Below are 20,127 nucleotides of genomic sequence, written 5' to 3'. Positions count from 1 at the left end.
ATTATCTCGTCACTCGAGATATCAATTGAATTCGCAACACTGGTTATCCAACCATAGATAACAATCCCAAGTCACACTTGACTTGCTACCAAGATGAACAAAACTAGTTCACCTCAACCCTTCGCGCAATCCATGACACATGCGGTAAACCAACGAATTTAACCGATAGATCTCGGTCGATCCCAACACCTCAATGGCATAGCACATCAGAACGTACTGAGAAATCAACGACAACAATCTCACTAGACTCTGAACACAGTCTCAGCTGTTGTATCATCCCACGAACAAACAACTGATATTGGCCTGCTAATGCTCATTGAATTCCGCAACACTCGTCGAATCACAATTTAACGAAAATCATCCGAAAAAACTGCTGGAAATGCCTAAACAAGTATTCGGCTAACAGTTCCCAAAACTGTAATCCAATAGCATGGAACAATTCTATTTCCAAAACTTGGTCAACCATTGCTAATACCAAGAAATGCTTAGATCAATTACGTCTTATCTTACCATTGATAACTTTACCCGAGTTATCGAACTAGCCATGACTTACCAAAGTCAAAACATGCAATCACCTCCCGTAATCTATCGAACTTGAAAGTCCAAATGACTGCACTCCGAAAATCTCAACCACCCGAGAATCCTGAATGCAAATAATTATCTTACTGTTCCGAGACATTTACTTAAAGGATCCAAACTCATAAGCACGACGGCTTATAGTATCGTCCCAAGTATCTCTCGGTTCATGATAGCTTAATTACTGACCTGCTCAACCAATCGACCTCGTCGATAAGTTGTGACTATCACACAACTTGTCAGTACCAACCAAATTATGGCAACCATCCGCCAGGTCTTGGTCATTTGAAATCTCACATGGCTCGATCAATAATCATGATCTCACGGCCATACGTCCGCATATCCCCAAATACTTGGAATCAAAAGAATCACAGCTGATTCAACTTACCTATCTCTGACAAACTCAGACAATATGTAAAGCCCCGTTTTTATCTTAAATAATTTTATTTGAGTTAATCAGAGATTACAGAGTTTCCGAGCCGGTTTGATTTTGATCAGGGTCATTTTTGCAAATTTTGGAAATTTCAGGGACTAAAACGCAAATATTGATTTGTATATATTATCTACACTTGGATTTGATTGGAGAAGCTTTCTTCTCCTTCCTCAAGCACGCCTCCTCCATTGTAGACGCCACTTTTGAGCTTTTGAGCTTTGTGATTTCATCCCGGGCTCGATCCGTCCGTTGGAAATTATTTCTGAAGGCAGATTATCGATCACTGCAGTGAGAGCTCTGTTATATCGTAAGTTCTTCTTCAATCCGATACATTCTAGTTTTTGGATGTTGTTAGAATCGTTCTAGATTAGAGTATGTTGTTCTTGACAGAGTTCTGATCGTTAATTATCTGTCGGTTTTGAAATAGAGCGACGTTCGGAATTGTTATGATTTTTGGAAGCTATTTTCGAAAATGTGAGTTTTGAGATTTGTTGGGTTTGTCTTGTTGTTGTTGTATTAGCATTGAATTGAGTTGTTATTGGTATTGAACTGCCGTCTGCGTTGCCGGTTTGTTCAGTTATAGCCGTTATGCCGTCGGTTTGAGTTTTGGGGATTTTGAACCATTTTTGAGTTGTTGGAACTTGGCTTATAAGTTGATCTTGGTTATTGATCATTCATTTGTCTCCGTACAGATCCGTTTGGAGGTATCAAGCCCAGTGTTAGCAGCTGTTTGATCGTTTCCGAGATTTGAACAAAGAACGGTATACATCATTTCCTTAAACCGTTGCCTTGTTGTTGTTAGATTGTATAGTTGTTGATACAGTCTCTTTTGTAGCGTATCCGGAGTTGGAAGCTACTGCATTGTAAGGTAAAAGCAGTCATCGTAGCGGGATAGCATACTCGGGACTGTGGTTCTCGAGTTTTCCCTTTTGAAATCACGTACTTGCATCTACACTTGTTCTAGCATGAGGAACTTGTGTTTTGTTTGATTGTTTTGGCTTTTGTTAAATGGATTATGTGTTATGTTTCTGTTATGCATTCATCTTGAGCCAATCTTGTTTTCAGCGGGCAGAACCGCCCTTTTTGTTTAGACGTTTGGGAACTATGATTGAGTGGCCTAGGTTGTAGTATTTTGCCTAGTGCTAGGATACTCATTATGGTTGCTCAAAGTCTAGAGGAGTGGGATACGTGGCACCACCTCGATTGGGAGAGTCGGTGAGTTGTTACGTGATCTCATCCTCGGGATCCCAAAAGCAGAGCAGCACTTCCTTGTTTATCAGAATCGATATCCTGGTTTTAAAGACATGCATATATTTAGCTTCGACTTGAATATGTTGTTTGATAGCATGTTGTATATCCATTATTTGATATGTTGCTTTTACTGGGATTATCATTCTCACCGGTTATCCGGTTGTTGCTTTGTTTTGTATGTGTACTTGGCAACAGGTGGGGCAGGATCAAGTCAGAAGAGGCATGGTTAGCTCCGAGGGAAAGTTGTAGCAGTGAGACTCGGTTTAGAAGTCGTGTCAGCATGTCTACCTAGCGTTGTTAGAACATGTTTAGATATCGAACTTCGTTATTATGTTGTATTGACATGCAAGCTTTGCCGTATTGTTACCGTGGCATGTTCTATTTTGGAGTAGTTGTTAAACCCTAGAACTTCATGTATTAATCGGAGGAACTGCATTTATAATGTATGTGTTGATTTGGATTACATTGGACTAGATTTAGATGGAGTTGCAAGCATGCTTTCTGCTGTTCTGTTTCTGCTGTAGGGGGCGCCCGAGCTGCAATATTTAGCAGCCCGAGCGCACCCCACCCCGAGACCAGTAGCGCCTCTGTCCAGGGCGCACTCGAGCGGCGGTTTTTGGCCGCCCGAGCGCGGCCCTCTTTAAAAAAAAAAAAAAAAATTCCTTTGTTTTGCTTTTAGTTCTTAGATCTTGGATGCTTAATTATTGTTTACTCCTTAATTAGATGTTTAGAACCGAGGTCTCACATTAAGTGGTATCAGAGAGCTAAGATTCTTTGTTGAACTAGAGTGAGCGGGTAGATCGAGTCTACGTGTATTGGCTCCTCGCATGTGTTTGAATTATTTTAACTGTGTACTTAATTCCATGCGAGCATGCTTTATTATTGAGAGTTATTGAATTACATGGTTTTGTGATTTAATTTATAAAGCATGATCTACTTGAAATATAAATGTTTCTGTTATCGACTGGTATCCGGTATTCCAAGCGGTTGTAAGGGCACTGATTGTAGCGATTGAAATATCTCGTGTCCTAACCTTTGATTATCAGATGGGTCCTCGTCGAGTAATAAACAGAAACACACCGCCAGTTATCCCTGCGACTGAGCAAGCTAGCACTGAAGTTGATCAGTTGGATGCTTCAGCGACTCTTATGGAAACCTTGCTGAAGAGGTTTCAGTCGTTCAATCCGCCATTGTTGATGGGTTCAGAAAATCCAGTTGACTGTAAAAGTTGGTTGGATGATATGGATCAGTTGTTTGATTCCATTGACTACACAGATGACCGCCGAATCAGGTTAGTAATTCATCAGCTGCGTGGTGGTGCTAAGAGCTGGTGGATCATGACAAAGAAAGCATTTGAGAGTAGAGGTACAGAGGTTACTTGGACTCTTTTTAAATCTGAGTTTTATAAGCGGTTTTTCCCTATCTCGTATCGTAAGGATAAGGGAGCAGAGTTTGCAAATCTGAAGCAAGAGAATCTGAACATTGAAGAGTACGTGGCTAAGTTCGATAGTCTGATGCGTTTTGCACCGCTAATTGCCGGAGATGAAGAAGCTAAGGCAGATCAGTTCATCAACGGGTTGAACCCCGATGTCTTCACGTTGGTTAACACCAACAGGCCTAGCAACTTTGCGGATGCCATGAATTACGCAAAGGGAGCAGAAGCAGGCTTGTGGAGGCAAAGAGGTAATCAGGGGGCACCTCAGCAGCAGAGGCAGTATCAGAACCAACCATCTCAGTACCAGAATCAGCCACCTCAACATCAGAACCAGCAGCAGAGGTATGAAGGTGGAAGCAGTGGGGGAAACAGAAAGGATCAGTACAAAGCAAGATGTAAACAGTTCAAGAGGCAAGGAAACAGTTCGTCCAGTTCCAGTGGTTCGAAGCAATTCGGTTCAGGACCGAGTTCTGGGTCCTCATCCTTGTACTGCAGCAAGTGTGGAGGAAGACACTCACCGGATCAGTGTGTGGGAGTCTTCGGCAATTGTAACACATGTCAGCAACCGGGACACTTCTCTAAGGTGTGCCCTCAACGTAACAGAGATAGAGCTCAGAGTGGGAGTTCGTCTAGACCTGCAGCTCAGCCTGAGAGGCAGTCTTCTGCAGTGCACTCTTTCCAGCCTCAGCAGCAGAATAGACAGGGAGGTAATTCTAGTGCGAATCAGCCTCCGAGACAGCAAGCACGAGTCTTTGCTCTGACAGAGGATCAGGCTCAAGCAGCACCTGATGATGTTATAGCAGGTAACTGTTTGATTTTTGGTCATTCTGCTCATGTTTTGATTGATACAGGTGCTTCCCATTCCTTTATCTCTGAGAAATTCGTATTATTGCATGCTTTGCCAACTGAATTGTTGCCTACAGTAGTAGCTGTTACTTCACCTTTGGGTGGAGGAATTGTTTCTGTCAGATTAGTCAGGAACTGTGAACTGTGTTTTGAAGGAAAATTGTTAGAATTAGACTGTATTGTACTTGGACTGTCAGACTTTTATTGTATTGTCGGGATAGATGCTTTAACCAAGTACAGGGCGACAGTCGATTGTTTCCAGAAGGTTGTCAGGTTCAGACCTGAAATTGCTGACGAGTGGAAATTCTTTGGTAAGGGTTCTCGATCTAGAATTCCTTTGATTTCAGTGTTATCTATGACTCGTTTGCTACAGAAAGGTGCAGAAGGATTTTTGGTGTATGCAGTTGATGTACTGAAATCTAGCCCAGCTTTGGTCGATATACCAGTGGTTAGAGATTTTTCGGATGTGTTTCCAGAAGATGTTCCTGGATTGCCGCCTATTCGAGAAGTCGAATTCAGTATTGACTTAGTGCCAGGTACTCAACCTATTTCAAAAGTTCCTTATCGTATGGCACTTGTTGAATTGAGAGAGTTGAAGGAGCAACTTGAGGATTTTGATTTCCAAGGGATACATCAGACCTAGTGTATCGCCTTGGGGTGCTCCCGTTCTATTCGTTCGGAAGAAGGATGGTTCTATCCGGCTCTGTATTGACTACTGCCAATTGAATCAGGCTACAGTTAAGAATAGGTATCCTTTACCCAGAATAGATGACTTGTTTGATCAGCTGCAGGGTTCTTCTGTCTACTCTAAGATTGATCTGAGGTCAGGTTATCACCAGTTGAGAGTGCGAGAGGAAGACGTTCCTAAGACAGCATTCAGGAAGAGGTATGGTCACTTTGAGTTTATAGTCATGCCGTTCGGTTTGACTAATTCCCCAGCGGTTTTTATGGGTTTGATGAACCGTATCTTTCAGCGTTATTTAGATGAGTTCGTCATTATTTTCATCGATGATATTCTTATCTACTCGAAGAACCGTACTCACCATGCAGAGCACTTGAGGACCGTACTGCAGATTTTGCGAGTTGAGCAGTTGTTTGCCAAGCTGTCTAAGTGTGAATTCTGGTTAGATTGAGTTGTCTTTCTCGGTCATATTATTTCTGAAGATGGGATTTCTGTCGATCCCAGCAAGATTGAAGCGGTTATGAATTGGCCTAGACCTACTTCAGTGCCGGAGATCCAAAGCTTCATGGGTTTAGCTGGTTATTACCGTCGTTTCATCGATGGTTTCTCGTCTATTGCCAAGCCAATTACCCAGCTGACTCAGAAGAATGCGCCTTTTGTTTGGACTCCAGATTGTGAGGCTAGCTTTGTTGATCTGAAGAGGAGACTGACCAGTGCTCCAATTCTTTCTATTCCGAAGGGTACTGGAGGTTTCACAGTCTATTGTGATGCTTCTAACCGAGGCTTGGGTTGTGTTCTTATGCAGCATAAGCATGTGGTGGCGTATGCATTGAGGCAGCTAAAACCGCACGAGACTCGTTATCTGGTCCATGATCTTGAACTACCTGATCGTCTTTGCTTTGAAGATCTGGCGTCACTATCTTTATGGTGAGTCCTTCGAGATCTTTTCTGATCATAAGAGTCTTTAGTACTTGTTTTCACAGGCAGAGCTAAATATGAGACAGAGAAGATGGTTAGATCTGTTGAAGGATTTCGACTGTGAAATCAAGTATTATCCGGGAAAGTCGAATGCAGTTGCAGATGCCTTGAGCCGAAAGCTTTGTTCTTTATCTCTTTCTACTATGGGTGTTTCCCAGTTGATCGACGATTGTTGCACTTCTGGTTTAGAGTTTGAAACAGATAGGGAGACTATCAGAGTGTTTGCCATTCAAGCCGAGCCAGAGTTGTTTGTTGCAATCAGAGAAGCACAAAAGTCTGAGCCGAGCATCCAGATTTCAGTAGAGAAAGTCAGAACTGGGCATCAGTCAGAATTCCAGGTTAGAGATGACGTTTTGTTTGTGAATAACCGTATTGTTGTGCCTGATATTTCGGAGTTGAGACAGCGTATTCTCCGAGAGGCTCATTGCAGTCGGTTCAGTGTTCATCCTGGAGGTCGTAAGATGTACAACGATTTGAAGAGTCAGTTCTAGTGGAAGAGAATGAAGGGCGATGTTGCGAGATTTGTATCTCGGTGTTTGAACTGTCAGCAAGTGAAAGCAGAGCGGAAGCGACCAGATGGTCTGTTGCACAGTCTATCTGTTCCTGAATGGAAATGGGATCACATTTCCATGGATTTCGTCACGAAGCTACCACGATCCATTCGAGGATGCGATGCCATTTGGGTAGTGATCGACCGATTGACGAAGTCTGCTTGTTTTATTCCGTACAAGATGATGTATCGTCATGATCAGATGGCTGAGTTGTATGTTAGCAATGTTGTGAGATTACATGGTGTGCCAAAGTCGATCGTTTCAGACAGAGATCCTAGATTCACTTCTCACTTTTGACACAGTCTTCAGGGGGCACTTGGTACTCGATTGCATCTGAGTACAGCTTATCATCCTCAGACCGATGGACAGTTAGAGCGGACTATCCAGACGTTAGAGGATATGCTGCGAGCGGTAGTGCTAGACTTTGGCACTAGTTGGCAGGATAATTTGCCTCTTGTCGAGTTTTCTTACAACAACAGCTTCCAAGCGAGTATCGGTATGGCGCCTTTTGAGGCATTGTACGGTAAGAAATGCTGATCTCCGTTGTTTTGGGATGACTTGTCCGAGTCACCAAATTTGGGACCGGATATGCTTAGAGATATGGCAGAGCAGGTTAAGATCATTCAGACCAGAATGAAGTCAGCTCAAGATAGAAAGGCAAAGTATGCAAATGTCAGACGTCGACCTCTGAGTTTTGAGCAGGGAGACCGTGTTTTCCTTAAGATTTCTCCGTTCAGAGGCACCGTCAGATTCGGTAAGAGAGGGAAGTTATCTCCGAGATTCATCGGGCCGTACGAGATTCTCGACAAGATAGGCGATCTTGCCTACAGACTTGCACTTCCTCCGTCTTTATCTGGTATTCACGACGTTTTTCACGTCTCTATGCTGCGAAAGTATCATCCAGATTCTTCTCATATCCTTCAGCCTAACGAAGCCGAGTTAGACGAGACTCTGAGCTACTTTGAACGACCTATTCAGATCCTTGATCGGAAAGAAAAGCAACTCAGAACCAAGTCGATCCCGTTAGTGAAGGTGCAGTGGAGCCGTCACGGTGTCGAGGAAGCGACTTGGGAGACAGAGTCTGACATGAGACAGCGGTTCCCAGAGTTATTCGGATGACGTGAGTTCTTCTTTCTGTCTTTAGTTCTTTATTCTATCTTATGAGTTGTGGTTCTCATTGATTTCGAGGACGAAATCTCTTCTTAGTGGGGGAGAATTGTAAAGCCCCGTTTTTATCTTAAATAAGTTTATTTGATTTAATCAGAGATTATAGAGTTTCCGAGCCGGTTTGATTTTGATGAGGGTCCTTTTTGCAAATTTTGGAAATTTCAGGGACTAAAACGCAAATATTGATTTTTATATATTATCTACACTTGGATTTGATTGGAGAAGCTTTCTTCTCCTTCCTCAAGCACGCCTCCTCCATTGTAGACGCCACTTTTGAGCTTTTGAGCTTTGTGATTTCATCCCGGGCTCGATCCGTCCGTTGGAAATTATTTCTGAAGGCAGATTATCGATCACTGCAGTGAGAGCTCTGTTATATCGTAAGTTCTTCTTCGATCCGATACATTCTAGTTTATGGATGTTTTTAGAATCGTTCTAGATTCGAGTATGTTGTTCTTGACAGAGTTCTGATCGTTAATTATCTGTCGATTTTGAAATAGAGCGACGTTCGGAATTGTTATGATTTTTGGAAGCTATTTTCGAAAATGTGAGTTTTGAGATTTGTTGGGTTTGTCTTGTTGTTGTTGTATTAGCATTGAATTGAGTTGTTATTGGTATTGAACTGCCGTCTGCGTTGCCGGTTTGTTCAGTTATAGCCGTTATGCCATCGATTTGAGTTTTGGGGATTTTGAATCGTTTTTGAGTTGTTGGAACTTGGCTTATAAGTTGATATTGGTTATTGATCACTCATTTGTCTCCGTACAGATCCGTTTGGAGGTATCAAGCCCAGTGTTAGCAGCTGTTTGATCATTTCCGAGATTTGAACAAAGAACGGTATAGAGCATTTCCTTGAACCGTTGCCTTGTTGTTGTTAGATTGTATAGTTGTTGATACAGTCTCTTTTGTAGCGTATCCGGAGTTGGAAGCTACTGCATTGTAAGGTAAAAGCAGTCATCGTAGCGGGATAGCATACTCGGGACTGTGGTTCTCGAGTTTTCCCTTTTGAAATCACGTACTTGCATCTACACTTGTTCTAGCATGAGGAACTTGTGTTTTGTTTGATTGTTTTGGCTTTTGTTAAATGGCTTATGTGTTATGTTTCTGTTATGCATTCATCTTGAACCAATCTTGTTTTCAGCGGGCAGAACCGCCCATTTTGTTTAGACGTTTGGGAACTATGATTGAGTGGCCTAGGTTGTAGTATTTCGCCTAGTGCTAGAATACTCATTATGGTTGCTCAAAGTCTAGAGGAGTAGGATACGTGGCACCACCTCGATTGGGAGAGTCGGTGAGTTGTTACGTGATCTCATCCTCGGGATCCCAAAAGCAGAGCAGCACTCCCTTGTTTATCAGAATCGATATCCTGGTTTTAAAGACATGCATATATTTAGCTTCGACTTGAATATGTTGTTTGATAGCATGTTGTATATCCATTATTTGATATGTTGCTTTTACTGGGATTATCATTCTCACCGGTTTTCCGGCTGTTGCTTTGTTTTGTATGTGTACTTGGCAACAGGTGGGGCAGGATCAAGTCAGAAGAGGCATGGTTAGCTCCGAGGGAAAGTTGTAGCAGTTAGACTCGGTTTAGAAGTCGTGTCAGCATGTCTACCTAGCGTTGTTAGAACATGTTTAGATATCGAACTTCGTTATTATGTTGTATTGACATGCAAGCTTTTCCGTATTGTTACCGTGGCATGTTCTATTTTGGAGTAGTTGTTAAACCCTAGAACTTCATGTATTAATCGAAGGAACTGCATTTATAATGTATGTGTTGATTTGGATTGCATTGGACTAGATTTAGATGGAGTTGCAAGCATGCTTTCTGCTGTTCTGTTTCTGCTGTAGGGGGCGCCCGAGCTGCAATTTTTAGCAGCCCGAGCGCACCCCACCCCGAGACCAGTAGCGCCTCTGTCCAGGGCACGCTCGAGCGGCGGTTTTTGGCCGCCCGAGCGCGGCCCTCTTTAAAAAAAATAAATAAATTTTTCCTTTGCTTTGCTTTTAGTTCTTAGATCTTGGATGCTTAATTATTTTTTACTCCTCAATTAGATGTTTAGAACCAAGGTCTCACACAATAGCTATTAGTAGTCTCCAGTACCAATCATGCATCGATACTGACTCACTACCAACTGTCGCGAAACTTGCTCCTGATAACTATATCTTTTGCTAAGACTGCAACAAATCGAGACTGAAGTTACTTGCCGCGGTGTCCCACCTGAAATCACCACCAAGTTTACACTAGCATAAATCACGCTATCCTCACGCCTCAAATAGTCAAGTACAATCCTTAGCGTCGGATATAATCTATCACTGAAGGAAACCATTAATGCTCAAAACTTACTCATCTCCGAGTCAAATGTTTCAGGAATTTCACAAACCAAAACTCCTGGATAGCCCCTATCACAAGAGCATCCAAACCCCGACTAGATCCACTAGTCTAGCAGTATCCAATAGACTAAAACTATCTGTTCAGAGTACGTACTCGTCAAGGAAAATCCCTCCAAGACTGGTCCTTGTGACAAAACTGCAAACCAATATCTCTGACGACAGTCAGACGATATCTAAACCGCTGACACCTAACCAGGTATCCAATCCAATGTCATACCCCGTCGTGAATGTTACCAAAACTCTAGACTAAGTAGCCTTCCCACCGCCAATTCCTGAAGCACGAAGGCTTCCAGGCATTCTCCGGAGTACGAAAGACTCCCAGAGTAACACTGGCATAGGGTCGCGCTCCATCATGACTAATCATGGTCCTAGTCCACAACTCTTGGTATATACCCGACTTGGTATCCCGATGAAATCCCATCATCATGAAGTCTCAACCTATGCAGGTCAATCAGACTACTGTCCTAAGAAAACAACTTAGAACAAAAACTCAAAATTTTTCCAAACAAGATCGATATTTCCATGCTCCCAGATGAATTACCTCATCAATGGCACTAACTCAGTCAAAAGACTAATTAGGTCAGCCTTAGGAAGACACCTAGACTAACCCCATGTCAATCCGTTACCGTTGACTTACTCAAAATCCATGAGCTATCCTAGTTGATTAGTCAACTAATTCCAAGCCAAATTTAGTAACATTACTTGTAATCAAACATGAATCTTTGAATAAGTAAAACATGTATCATTACTTCAAGTTATGTACAATTTCCTTTATTACAATCCCATGTAATACATACAGTATTCAAAATACAACAAAATGTACATCCAATAACTTGAACTGATACAACCAATTTCTGATGATTCATTACAACTGAAATACTGTTTACAAATACATCAATACAGTATTTAAAATCGTTGAACTTGTCTTCACTCCTTGAGCATGAAGCTTCCAATCGACACACGCATCGATACAAGCATACTTCCGTCCAAGTTTCTCTACCTGTTCTCCAGCGAAGAACTCCGGAGAAATGGCACGTGATAGCTAACCAGCTATGCACTGCGTCAGTGCATGTCAGTCGACTTCTTCTGCTCACGATATACCATCAGCGTTCTTCTTGTATCTAAATCATGCTTTTGAACATGAAGTTTTCCGTATGCCTACCAAAAGCATCGATACAAGCATACCGGCAAAACCATGTTCTGCACGAGGTTAAATACCTCACTCTCGAAACCTGTCATGTTTTAGGCACTCGAGGCATTCTCTGGTGAAGGTCTATCTGACAATCTCTCCAACTACGAGTGGAGAATCTTCAAGTACTGGAACCAAATGGATTACTAAACACCATTCGTTCCAAAAAGCCCTCAGAGGTATCTGATGCGATATAACCGATCTTCTCTTCCCTGGCTGGAATCCATATGTTCTTCGATCAACATCCCAATGCATCGAATGATGAACCGTCCACAGCAGTCAGTCTATCTATCAATATTCTACTACTGGTGTTCTCATCACTGTTTCATTCCTTATAGTAAAAACTTCTGCCGCAAACCTTGGCACTGAAGAACCAAATCTTCTTTCGCTAGCCTCAATCAATCCTACAAAGATAATCAAGAGGTCTTATTATCAATTTCCTAAGTCCCTTGCATGCAGTTGCTCTGATACCATAAATGTAGCGACCCGACCCGGATCCACTACCTAATCAGAGTTAAGAGCATAATTAAGCATGCATTAAATCAAATTTATGCGGAAGACTAAATACAAGTAGACCGGCAGAATACAACCGGCTAATCAAACTTGATTTATACAACTCAATCGAATTACTTTAAATAAAACCTACAACTAATCCTGCTGTCTTCAAGGATACTGGCTACTCCAGGCTCCTTGTGAGACCTCGGTTCTAAACATCTAATTAAGGAGTAAATAATAATTAAGCATCCAAGATCTAAGAACTAAAAGCAAAGCAAGGGAAAAAAAAATTTTAAGGAGGGCCGCGCTCGAGTGGCGGTTTTTGGCCCTGGACAGAGGCGCTACTGGTCTCGGGGTGGGGTGCGCTCGGGCTGCTAAAAATTGCAGCTCGGGCGCCCCCTATAGCAGAAACAGAACAGCAGAAAACATGCTTGCAACTCCATCTAAAACTATTCCAAAGCAATCCAAATCAACACATACATTATAAATGCAGTTCCTCCGATTAATACATGATGTTCTAGAGTTTAACAACTACTCCAAAATAGAACATGCCACGATAACAACACGGCAAAGCTTGCATGTCAATAAAACATAATAACGAAGTTCGATATCTAAACATGTTCTAAAAACACTAGGTAGACATGCTGACACGACTTCTAAACCGAGTCTCGCTGCTACAACTTTCTCTTGGAGCTAACCATGCCTCTTCTGACTTGATCCTGCCCCACCTGTTGCCAAGTACACATACAAAACAAAGCAACAGCCGGATAACCGATGAGAACGACATTCCCAGTAAAAGCAACATAAAAAATTATACAACAATCAACATGCTTTCAATACAACAATTAAATTAATAACAACGTAATGAATGCATGTCTTTTAAACCGGGATATCAATCTGATAAACGAGGGATTGCTGCTGTGCTTTTGGGATCCCAAGGATAAGATCACGTAACAACTCACCGACCCTCCCAATCGAGGTGGTGCCATGTATCCTACTCCTTTAGACTTTGAGCAACCATAATGAGTATGCTAGCACCAGGCGAAATACTACAACCTAGGCCACTCAATCATAGTTCCCAAATGTCTAAACAAAAAGGGCGGTTATGCCCGCTGAAAACAAGATTGGCTCAAGATGAATGTATAAATATAACACATAAGTCATTTAACAAAATTCAATACAATCAAACAAGACACAAGTTCCTCATGCTAGAACAAGTGTAAATGCAAGTACGTGATTTCAAAGGGAAAACTCGAGAACCACAGTCCCGAGTATGCTATCCCGCTACGATGACTGCTTTTACCTTTCAATGCAGTAGCTTCCAACTCTGGATACGCTACAAAAGAGACTGTATCAACAACTATACAATCTAACAACAACAAGGCAACGGTTCAAGGAAATGCTCTATACCGTTCTTTGTTCAAATCTCGAAAACGATCAAACAGCTGCTAACTCTGGGCTTGATACCTCCAAACGGATCTGTATGGAGACAAATGAATGATCAATAATCCAAGATCAACTTATAATCCAAGTTCCAACAACTCAAAAACGGTTCAAAATCCCCAAAACTCAAACCGACGGTATAACGGCTATAAACTGAACAAACCGGCAACGCAGACAGCAGTTCAATACCGATATCAACTCAACTCAATGCTAATACAACAACAACAAGACAAACCCAACAAATCTCAAAACTCACATTTTCGAAAATAGCTTCCAAAAATCATAACAATTCCGAACGTCGCTCTATTTCAAAACCGACAGATAATTAACGATCAGAACTCTGTCAAGAACAACATACTCGAATCTAGAACGATTCTAACAACATCCAAAAACTAGAATGTATCGGATCGAAGAAGAACTTACGATATAACAGAGCTCTCACTGCAGTGATCGATAATCTGCCTTCAGAAATAATTTCCAACGGACGGATCGAGCCCGGGATGAAATCACAAAGCTCAAAAGCTCAAAAGTGGCGTCTACAATGGAGGAGGCATGCTTGAGGAAGGAGAAGAAAGCTTCTCCAATCAAATCCAAGTGTAGATAATATATAAAAATCAATATTTGCGTTTTAGTCTCTGAAATTTCCAAAATTTGCAAAAAGGACCCTGATCAAAATCAAATCGGCTCGAGAACTCTGTAATCTCTGATTAACTCAAATAAACTCATTTAAGATAAAAATAGTGCGTTACACTCCTGGTGCTCAATCCTGCACCTATACCTGCCCCATCGAATAGGGTATCCAGATACACAGAAAATACTGGACGTGAGCTCTAAGCTCAATACGAAAGCACGGATAAACATACAAATATGATGCATGCAAATGACCGGGTATCCATATCTGGGATAACTGTATACAAACTGCTCAAACTGGCGCCTGGGATATAAGCTCGTCACATCGGGGTAGCTAACCACTGTGTGCGACCACTCATTCCCGAATCCCGGATGCGGACCGCGGAGTCCTCGAGGTATCAGTACCTAAGGGTACTCGATATCAAACGTCCTAACAGGGCTGAGCAACCCTAACTGGCTCATCTCGAAAGATATACAGATGTACAGGCACAAGATGATATGCACATGCCGCATAACAATAATAACATGCAAACACATAAATGCAACATATAAGCATGTATATCCGCTGGCAATCTCAGTCAGTACTTACGTACCTTTCTAAGGCAGTCCTAGTAGTCCCACTCTAGGTTCCAAGCCTATCATCAAGTCTACAATGCAAATTCCCATGCATCATTCAATAAGAGCTAAAAGTCTTAACTAAGCTATTGCATACTCTTAAATAATTTAAGGAGACCATAGCTGTACCTGCGTTCGTCGTTAGCCCACTGATGGCGACTATCCCGCAACTAGGGCACTCCCCTGCTGCGAATCCACAGCCTCGAACACGGCTCTACAACACGAGCGCTGCTCCGCTACTATGTCAGACACTGTCTGACTATACTAAAATATGTTCCCTACTCCAACTCTAAAATAAGAGTACCCAAAGCCCTAAAATAGAGCCACTAGGGCGAAGGAAAAGGAACTCGGAATTGGCAAGAAATGAATGCCTCGGACCTTATATTTATAGGCATCGATCGGAACCCCCGATCCTCGATCGGAACTTACGATCCTTGTTCGGAACGTCCGATCCTGCCATCGGAGCTTCCGAACATCCTTATCTGCCACATGTCAAAATCTCACTGGTTGACTTCGGATAGGGAGATCGGAGCTTCCAATCCCGATCGGAGTTTCCGATCCTGCCACACGTCATGCATGACGTAATATCGATCGGAGCTTCCGATCCTGCACCGGAGCTTCCGATCCTGATAGGAGCTTCCGATCCTTCAGATACCAAATTGGTTTAATTAACATAATTAATCTCTTAATTACCAATTTCGGTTACGGGGTACTACACAATAAACCATAACAAAAGATATTGTAGTAGCCCGTGCCCTAATTGAGTAATTAAAGGATTAATGCTAATTAATTGAATTGGGTATTGGACGGATCGGAAGCTCCGAAGGCACGATCGGAAGCTCCGAACAGGATCAGAAGCTCCGATGAGCGATCGGAGGCACCGATCGATATTACGTCAGGCATGACGTGTGGTTGGATCGGAAGCTCCGATTAGGACCGGAAGCTCCGATCACCCCTATCCAGAGTCGTCAAGTGATATTTTGACACGTGGCAGATCAGGATATTCGGAAGCTCCGATGACAGGATCGGACGTTCCGATCGAGGTTCGGACGTTCCGATCAAGGATCGGAAGTTCCGATCCTTGTCTATAAATAGAAGGCCGAGACTTCACTTTCATTTGCCAATTCCGAGTTCTCCTTTCCTTTCTAGTCCTTTTGGAGCTGTTCTAGTCTTCTTAGGCTTGGTCCGGAGGTCGGAGAGGCGTTCGGTAGTCGTAGCGGAGTTGTGCCCAAGTTCTGGAGGCATCGACATCAAAGGGCTAACGACGGACGAAGGTATAGCTTTTGCTTCCTATAAATATTTAGGAGTATGCAATAGCTTAGTTAAGGCTTTTAGAGCACTTTAATGATAGTAGTATCATTTGGCAGTGTAGAGCAGACTATAGGCGTGGACCTAGAGTTGCTAGAGCTTGCACTGTATTGAGGTACGAAAGTACTGTTCGAGATATCCTGACTGAGTATGCATGTATTATATGACTGCATGATTTATATGTCATGATATTATGCTACATTCATTTGCATCTTGCTGTATCTCCTTCGAGATGTCTGTAGTAGGGTTGTACCCTATCCTGTTAGTGGATGGACTTCCATCGATTTGGGTCCGGCGTATCCACAGTTATCTCGGTATGGGAGCCACCTCCTGAAGCGACGGCACAGCGTGCTACATACCAGGGCCCGGTCTGTCTCTGTTATCTGATCCTTGACCTCGAGTCTATAGGGAGTTCACTTTGCATGCATGAATACTCATACTCTCGCACTGAGCATTTTATGCTCACGTCTCGTACTCTGTATTTTTTGGACACCCTATTCCATGGGGCAGGTTTGCGATTGGACGAGGAGGGTGGATCCAGGAGGGGCTAGTCAGTGGTTGGCCAGCTGGAGCTTCGCTTAGGTTTTATTACTGTTGTTTGGGTTTATACAGCTATTCGATTTGGTTGTATATTATTGGATAAATTACAGATTCCTATTCTTGGTATTGTATAATGTTATTGGTTTCCGCAGTTTTATTCTGATATCTGTTTATTTAAGTTAATTGCATGCCTAAGTTCTGTTTAGTAGGTGATCCGGGTAAGGGTCACTACATTTATGGTATCAGAGCATGCAAAAGATTTCTTGGGATTTAGTCTCATCTTGAGGTATTTTTGTAGATGTCAAATCGTGACGACCAGAGTTCTCATGGCAGTGTTGGTGGGCGTTGGGGTGATGCCGACCGGGAGCCTCGTCGAGAACGGCGTCATCGTCATCATGACGACGAGCGTTTCACTGTGCGTCGATTCTTAGCTATGGGTCCTAAGCCCTTAGTTGGAGGTGAGTCTCCGGAGGATGCGGAGAACTGGTTAGACCGCATGGAGACGACTTTTCAGACTTTCCAATGCACCGATGAGCAGAAGGTGGAGACCCTTGGCTATCTTCTGGATGGGCGTGCGCGTAGGTGGTGGAGGTTTACTTCTGCACCTTTTGTTACGGCGAGAGGAGTGGCCACCTGGGCCGAATTCCGCACAGCTTTCCAAAAGCGGTATTTTCCTCCTGCACTCCGTCAGTCGAAGGCAGGCGAGCTACTGAGTCTGCGACAAGGAACCATGTCTATCGATGAATATCAGTAGAGGTTCTTTGATCTGTTATCCTATTGCCCCGAGATTGCTGATAGCTCAGAGATGAAGTATAATCTGTTCCTTCAGGGCCTTAACCCTGAGATCCATGACCGTGTGGCGGTTGGTGACGACATGTCCTACGAGGGTTTGGTGAGCCGTTGTCACCAGGCGGAGGACAGCATTCGGCGGAACAGGTCTTTCTCTCAGTCGAGACCTGCTAGTTCTTTGGGTCCCCGTGCCCAAACTTTCAAGAAGTCTGGATCTTCTTCTTCCTCTGGTTCTGGAGGTATTGTCCGTTATGGTAAGAAGGACAAGTGTGATCACTGTGGGAAGAACCATCCATCCGACAAGTGCCGCAGAGCTTCTGGAGCTTGTTTCCGTTGTGGAGAGACTGGTCATATCCGGAGGGATTGTCCACAGTCTGGGGGAGGCGGTTCTGAATCTGGTTCAGGATCGGGTTCTCAGGCCACCGTTCAGCAGAGGTCGCAGGGACAGTCTGCTGGGAGTTCTCATTTGAGGCCACGAGCTTCTGGCCAGGTGTTTGCCCTGAGACATGATCAGGCTGTGGAGGAGAATGAGAAAGTCATCGCAGGTACATTTCTGCTTTATGGTATACCTGCTCTTGTACTTATTGACACTGGTGCATCTCATTCCTTCATTTCTGCACGTTTTGTTAAGAGGCATAAGTTACCATGCATTGCACTAGACGTAGTGATGTCTGTTTCTACTCCGACGGGCCAATCTGCTTTGGCTAAGCGTCTAGTGATGGGTTGCCCTTTAGAGTTCGAAGGGAACGTTCTGTTGGCGAATCTCATGGTCCTGGCGATGGACGACTTTGATTGCATTCTGGGAATAGATATGCTGACTACCTATCGAGCTTCAGTGGACTGCTATCAGAGATTAGTATGCTTTCATCCGGAAGGGAGTGAGAGTTGGTTTTTCTATGGTGAGGGAGCGCGACCCCCGATGCCTTTGGTATCCGCTTTGAGAGCCTGTCGAGCTCTGGAGTCTGGCGGGGAAGGCTACCTTATCTATGCAGTTGATTTGTCCGCTGAGAGTATTGGGATAGAGAGCATTCCTGTTGTGGATGAATCCAGATGTGTTTCCTGATGAGATTTCGGGTTTTCCTCCTGCTAGGGAAGTCGAGTTTGGCATAGAGTTGATGTCGGGTACTTCGCCTATTTCTAGAGCACCGTATCGTCTGGCTCCGTCAGAGATGCGTGAGTTGAAGAATCAGCTACAGGATCTTTTGGACAAGGGGTACATTCGTCCTAGTGTATCTCCTTGGGGAGCTTTTGTTCTCTTCGTAAAGAAGAAGGATGGGTCGATGCGGCTGTGCATTGACTATCGGTAGCTGAATCGAGTGACTGTGAAGAACAAGTATCCGTTGCCTCGTATTGATGACTTGTTTGACCAGCTGCAGGGCACATCAATTTACTCCAAGATTGACTTGAGATCTGGGTATCATCAGTTGAGAGTCCGTGATCAGGACGTAGTCAAGACTGCATTCCGTACTCGCTATGGGCATTACGAGTTCCTAGTGATGCCATTTGGTTTGACTAATGAGCCGGCTATATTCATGGATCTGATGAACCGTGTCTTCAGGGAGTATTTGGACAAGTTTGTCGTGGTCTTCATTGACGACATCCTGGTTTATTCGCGTAATACGGAAGAGCATGTTTCTCACTTGCGGTTGGTACTGCAGACTCTTCGAGATGAGAAATTGTACGCCAAGCTGAGCAAGTGTGAGTTCTGGATGGATAGAGTGGTTTTTCTTGGCCATATCATATCCAGGGAAGGGATTTCTGTTGATCCAAGCAAGATTGAAGCGGTACTTAATTGGTCGCGTCCGACGACGGTTGCTGAGATCCGTAGTTTTCTGGGTCTAGCAGGGTATTATCGTCGCTTCATTCTGAACTTCTCTCAGTTAGCTCGACCGTTGACGCAGCTTACCCGCAAGGGTGTGGATTTCGAGTGGTCCTCCGAGTGTGAGGAGAATTTCCGTGAGCTTCGACGGCGGTTGACTTCTGCGCCGGTGTTAGCATTACCGTCAGGATCTGGAGGGTATGTAGTTTACACGGATGCTTCTCTTTAGGGGTTAGGTTGTGTCCTGACTCAGAATGGGCATGTGATAGCATACGCTTCTAGACAGCTGAAGCTTCACGAGGACAACTACCCAGTCCATGATTTGGAATTGGCAGCCATTGTGTTCGCTTTGAAGATCTGGCGTCATTATCTGTATGGCGAGAAATTTGAGATCTTCACCGACCATAAGAGTCTCAAGTATTTGTTCACTCAGGCAGAATTGAACATGAGGCAGAGACGTTGGATGGATTTGCTTAAGGACTTTGATTGCGAGATTAAGTACCATCCGGGAGCTGCTAATCTCAACGCTGATGCTTTGAGTCGCAAGGTGCGACTATCCGCACTTCAGACTTGTTCGATGTCTAGTGCGATCAGTGACTGTTGTACTTCAGGTTATACCTTCAAGCATAAGAAAGGTATGCAGAGTATCCAGATGTTTGCGATATTATCTGAGCCAGCCTTGTACTCGCGGATCCGAGATGCTCAGATGTCTGATTCGAAGACCCAGCGTTTAGCTCGTCTAGCTAACGAGGGTAGCTCGTCTGGATTTCATTATCAGTCAGATGGCTTTCTGTGTTTGTCTGGTAGGCTTGTGATTCCACAGGATGAAGAGTTGCGAGAGGAGATTTTATCTCAGGCACATCGCACTAAGTTAAGTATTCATCCTGGGAGCAACAAGATGTACAAGGATCTACGTACTCGTTTCTGGTGGAAGGGAATGAAACGCAGTGTTATCAGTTTGTTTCGAGATGTTTGGTGTGTCAACAGGTCAAGGC

This window comes from Henckelia pumila, chromosome 1, assembly GCF_033568475.1.
Source record: "Henckelia pumila isolate YLH828 chromosome 1, ASM3356847v2, whole genome shotgun sequence".
Lineage (NCBI taxonomy): Eukaryota > Viridiplantae > Streptophyta > Magnoliopsida > Lamiales > Gesneriaceae > Henckelia > Henckelia pumila.
This window is presented reverse-complemented; position numbering follows the sequence as displayed.